The 6,395-nt window shown below is 28.1% G+C and overlaps 1 pseudogene; it reads right to left on the bottom strand.

The window, feature by feature from the left end:
* Positions 1–1,257: 1,257 nt before the first annotated feature.
* Positions 1,258–5,574, bottom strand: LOC108687896 (annotated as a pseudogene).
* Between the last annotated feature and the right edge of the window lie 821 nt (positions 5,575–6,395).

Raw genomic sequence — 6,395 nt, 5'->3', positions numbered from 1 at the left:
TATATATATAAATAAAAACACATCCTTATTTTTGAAAGAATGCCAGATAGGGGTAAGAATAGATTTAAAATCCACTGAAAGTTTCGCAAAGTACAGATTTTGCCTTTGAAAAAAAAACTTTTAAATGCGACCATTTTTCGCGGAGTTACTCTTATTTGAATTTATGCGAAATTTTGATATAAATGTACCTATGCGATAATTTTGACGAGTGTAGCTCTAAAATACTTTCGAAGCTATTCAATTTTCATTCTGGAAATTTTTTTTATCTCTTATAGTTTCGATATTCACTTCGAAAGAAAAAAAAATGATTTTTTTCGAAAGAGTGTTTTACCTCTTGAAGATCCTTGAGATAAGCACAAACAAGAAATATAGGTCTAATATCTTTACAACATATCCAAAGCTCATTAAAATCAGTAAAGATCGGTTCTCTCGTTAGTAGTATGAGAGAGTTCATAGAATGCTCAAATATTCAAATTACTCAAATGAATTCCATGAGGAGATTGAAAGTTTGTATGTTGCTGAAATAACAGATTAACCTTCGAGCACTATAAGTAATCAAGAAATAAATTAAAAACTTTGCGTTTTTCTCGAAATCTGTTTTTTGCATTCTTCAACTTTTTTTGTGTACATGATTGAAAAAAAAAGTGTTTGATCAATCGACTTTTTTACAGGGCTCATTAGTTAGTTAATAATCAACTATTCTTGATGAATCTAAAAAATTAAATAAAAATCAACATTAACAATTTTTTTATATAAGGAAATGGCTGCTATCTAGTGAAAATCGTAACTTTTTTTTCAAAGTCGCACAAAATTTTAATTTATATTTTAATATATATTTAAAAAAATTTTTCAGGTTTATTTAAGATGAAAAGCTATAGCAATTACAAATATTTCTTAATTTTTTGTTTTCAAAAATTACAGCCGCTGGGATGTACACAAAATCATAACGTTGGCAAGGCGCCAAACCAAATGTTTATATTTTTGGCGCACAGTCATTTGAGATTAATTAAATTCATGAACTTAGAATATTATATTATTCGTAACTTTCAATTTTGACCGATAGGCGCTCTCTAATATATTATATTGTTTATATTTTTATTATTTATAATACTTTTTTTTTATACATAAAACTTTATTCTACAATAGTTATATTAAAATGTGCAAAAAGTTCCAAAACAATAAATATTAATTTTTTTTTTTTGGAAAAATTCACGAAAAGTCACCATTTTTTTCGGTTTCTTAATGTATGAGACTTCTTTAAGTATTTGTAATATTTTGTGAAAAAAAGATCTAAGCAATAAGTGTTTCGCATTGCACAAGCTTGCTCACAATGTTGATCTTGTATATTGGCATTTCGATATAAATCAAATTAGTGGATACATTAATACATTTGCATAAAATCTAGTTACACCGGAATCTCGCTCCTAATGGCGCAACGTGACTTTCGCTTACCGTAGCTTGGTGATGATCTCTCTGCAGCTCAGACGCGAAACTTTTCAGTGGGAAGAAGTAATAGTTATACATCGGTTTAACCGGTAGCTGCGGATGACCAGTCTCGGACGGCGTGTTGCCATTGTCGTTGCCGCCCGCGGCATTAAGAGCATGCATCAACGACGCTACGCTGATCGCTGACCCTTTTTCTAAGGCCTTTTTGTATAACGCGGCCAATTCCGCTCGTGTGAACGCTAGCGGCTCCGGTTGTTTCATTTTCGGGTGACTAGTCATAGCGGTGAAGTCGCGTAACTGGAAAATTTGCAAACATCAGTCGCCTGCTTGACATTCAGATTAAAGAAAAATAAATAAATTAACATTTTAAACAATTAAAATAAATAATTAAAGACAGAAGAGGTAATTACGAATAATTATTATTTTCAGGTTACTAGAAAGAAACAATTAAAATTGAAAAAATATTGAAATTAAAGAAATCTGCTTTTAAAAAATAGAAATAAATGGAAAGGAATATTAGGTCAGGAAAAAAATCTTTCTACAAGTTGGAAAAAATTTTAGCAAACCATTTATTCTATTTTTAAAAAATTAGCAATTACACTACTTGATAGAGCAACGTTTCAGCTTTAAAAATCTCTATTTTTAATTGCGATACGATGATTTTGAACGGAATTATGAGCAATAAAGTCAGAATATTCCTTTTTACTTAATTTGCAAGTAACTCAGAAACAAAAAATCGTAGGAACATTTTTAAAAAATAATTTTGTAGGAAAAGCTTCTCATGATAGAAAATTTACTCAAATCTTTTTTGGGCATGCTATAGATCTATAAAAGAAAATTTTTCATTTTTTTCAGCTCGTAGTTTTCTATATATAAAAATTACAAAATTTACATAAATTAAAAAAGTAGAGCAAGCATTCGAAAGTAAAGATTTCAAGTTTTAAAATCCTTTTTATTAATTTAAATTTTGATTATTTTTAAAGAAGATATTGATGGGAAAATGTCTTTTTACCAACTGGTAAAGGGACTTTTTCCCTAATCCAATAAAAATATAACAAAGAATTATCAAGTTTCTCAACTAAAAATTAATAAATTTTCAATTCAAACAAATTCAAAAATTAATAACAAAATTAATAACAAAAGGAAGTTTAAAAATGATGAAATTAATATTTTAAAAAGTTAAAAATAAAAAAAGGAAAAAGATAAAAAAGACTTTATAAATAATAGAAAAAAATATAAATAGAATATAAATAGAAAAGAATTATAAATAATGTTCAAGTTTTCAGATTACTAATGATCAACAATTTAGGGAAAAAAATTTAAAGAAATCGATTTTTTAAGCCCTGTAATAATTAAAAAAAGATAGAAAAATGGCAAAGGATTATCAAATTTTTAGGTAACTAAAAGTAATAATTAAACAGAGAGTGAGATTAGAAAAGATGATAATTTGAAAAATAATAATAATAAATATAAAAAAGATAAAAAAAGAAATAATGATCACGTTTTCAATCTGCCAAAGATTTAAAGTGCATTTACAAGATAAATCTCTATGAGAATTTCTTCTAATTTATTCTTTTCATTTCTTTGCAAGAGTTATTTAGATTCGTTTAAGATAGATTTACGTACTGCGTAATGCTGTATAATGTTGCCCGCGGGTTCAACAGGCACATCCGCAATCGCCTTTTGCACGCTTTGATGGACATTGTTGATACTGACCTTGCGATGCCTGTTGTAATCATGATAACCCTGCTGATAACCTAGATTCATCGACGACAATCGATCGTACATCATTAGACTATTTGAAGGCACATTTAATTCCTGAAGCTCAATCATCGCCTTCTGAAGATATTCGCCGCTCGATTCAGCGACGCAAGATCGTATGTTGATAATGAGTGAGATTAATATAGCGAGCCACGTTGCTCGAGATCTTCCTGATAAATTCATCCCGAATCGCTTTTATGGAGTCTTTTTATCTATCAAAAAAAATCGTCTGATTTAATAATTTGTTAATACGTTGTGTTTATTATTCCTTTTACATTTCTTTTACTTTATTTCACTTTATTATATTTCTTACATATACACTTACAATAAAGCATTTCAAAATTTATATCATATATCTTATAACGGAAGATCTGACTTTTATCGAATTCGATGAAATTTGATAAGATTAATGAATTTCTGCAAATATAGTGCAGATGACTTATTTAGAAGCCGACTATTAATCGTTTCTAAAATATTTTATTTGAAAAAATTCATCGAATATCTCGAAGTATATTATTGCTTCTTTTCCGCGATGCTGATTTTCCGCGATTCTCTTTATGCGTTTATTTCATGAATGATGGTTATCATTGATACTGTTTATGATAATTGTTTATGTCGTTCACAAAATAAGCGTATGAATTTTGCCAAAAAGAAGGTTATAATACAATGGAGTTACAGTAAAGTTTAATATCAAATGCTAAATAGCGCGTAGCGCACGTTTGAGCGACGTTTTTATATGAATTTCTACAACTTACAAGCGTGAATAACTTTATCAAAAAATCTTAAATTTTTTTTGCGAAACATGTGTTTCATATTTTTATCTGTAGAGTATGTCAGCAAATTAAAAAAAAAAAAATTAAAATTGGTGATATTTCAGAGGTGTCCGATTTGATATGCCTCATATATATGTCATGGTTCTTTACAAAATATTTTTCACAAAAATAAAAATAGCTACTTTTTTCTGGATTTATTTGAAAGATAAAACATAGGACTCTTTATAAAAAATCAATATCTTCATAAGTTTCACTCTTTGATCTGCACATTTTGTTAAATATTCACAAAATGAGATAAAGGTTAAAAATACATATATCTTCCACAAAAATTAAGATAGCGAATTCTTTCTACGCTCATTTTGAAGGACAATAAATGTTATATATAAATAAATCGCTATTTAATTTCAAATTACGAATTCAATATGACAGTTCAAAATGATAAACTTTGTTGTATTCACATGTAAGTTGTAGGTTTTGAGATCGTTAATGACGAATTTGTAGTAAAAAATTCAACATTTAAAATGATGGATCCCACTTGGCAGATTAAATTTTGTTGAAGATTTGAATGAAACTCGAGACACTAATTACGAATTTAAAGTCGAAAAATTTGAATTCAAGATGTCAGATCTAATGCAGCTGAGAAAATGTAAATGAAAAAGGCTGAATCAGTTCTGTTTATATTTCATGGGAATTGATTGAAGCATGGGACAGAAGATACGAGAAATAAAATTTCATTTAAATTGAAGAAAATTTTACATTTTGGTCCGCTATTTTGGATGTGCTATTTTTAATTTTGAAATTTTTATTACAGATTCATAATCATCTTTAAACCTTTATTAAGTAAGATGTGAATTAAATGCTAATTATTCTTAGAAAAAAAGTCAGACTGAAAGAGTTAAAACACTTTTTTTCTTAATTCTTTTCAAATTTTAGACAAAAATACTATACATATATCTGTAAATTAATGTTCTTATGAATAATTTTAACAGAATAATTAAAAATTAATTGATAATTAATAATCGATTATTTAATTTTGAAGACGAAAAGTATTGTTAATAAGTGTATTTACATATAGTAAGAGGATTTCTTACGTGTTTATATATATGTTCTAATTTCCGCGATATTGATATCGATGTAATATATTTTCACTTCTGGAAGTCACTTGTGCTTTACAAATTACATTTCACAAAATATAAAAATAAGAAATATCTATCAACATTAAGTCTCATCTTTTTTAATTTCTGAACGATGCAGAGATTAAAGAAAATCGGATGTGATGCAGGAAATCGGACGATCGTACGAGTTACTGCATTACGTGATAAATAATAAAAGTGTTACATCATTTTGAAATTAACACCGCATGCAAGAAGATCAAGTTTCTCCTGCGAGAGAAAGAAAGACAAGAAAAGTGAATATAAGCAGCACATCATCAAAGGAATCAATTTACAATTTATTTACACAAAAGGAAGAGATTTTCCGTTGCGGGTCGCTCCGGCGGATATATCTACAACCGTTCACGATAATCAAAAGGTCAAATAAATTGCCCTGTGCATCACTCTTGAAATTGCACGCACGGATGACTCGCGGACGTCGCAGCCGGAAAACTTATGCGTACTCGATCGAGGTGAATCGTCGCACTCGTTTGCGAAGATACTATCGCGAACGCACTGAATTAACTTCCTTCACCGGTACATATCCCCTTCCCTCATGTACATGTTTGAATTCTCGAGAATGGACACTGGACTACTAAACACTTCCGGCTACTGAATATACAATTCGATCAGAATAAATGAATAAAATCAATCTAGTATAAAAAATAATTGGTTCAAAAAAATTATAAAATTAAAAATCAAAACTGAAATTATACATTCATATTAATCTTAAATCAAATTTTATACAATAATCTTTAAAATTCCATTAGAGAAGACCGAGCTCATAAGTAAAAAAGTAAATTTTTTAGTTTTGAATTTTTACAGAAAACTTAAAAGTTTATCCAAAAAAGTTTTATCCAAAAAAACAAATTCTATATCTAATTCTATAATTACTACATACATTTGATTACCTAATATTTTAATATTAAGCATTCGAATTAGATGATTGTGTCACTCACAATGGTTGCAAGACATCGTAAGTAAAAAACTATAAAATGTTATGAAGTACGTAAAAAGGAAATAATCGTGAAGCAGTCATTATTTTATTTCGTTTTAAATATTCCGCTTTAAGTTCCGTTACTATACATGTAGAAAAGAAATCATACTTTTGATTTAAAAAAAAAGAAAAATAATTATTTTTTAATTGTTGATGATTCAGCAAATTACAACGTGTAACTTAGATTACGTGTAGACGTAATATGAAACGAGTATCAGGAACATTATTACGTAATATTATTTGTAACGATAAACATAATACATATTA

This window comes from Atta colombica, unplaced genomic scaffold, assembly GCF_001594045.1.
Source record: "Atta colombica isolate Treedump-2 unplaced genomic scaffold, Acol1.0 scaffold22, whole genome shotgun sequence".
In the NCBI taxonomy this organism is placed as follows: Eukaryota; Metazoa; Arthropoda; class Insecta; order Hymenoptera; family Formicidae; genus Atta; species Atta colombica.
This window is presented reverse-complemented; position numbering and strand designations above follow the sequence as displayed.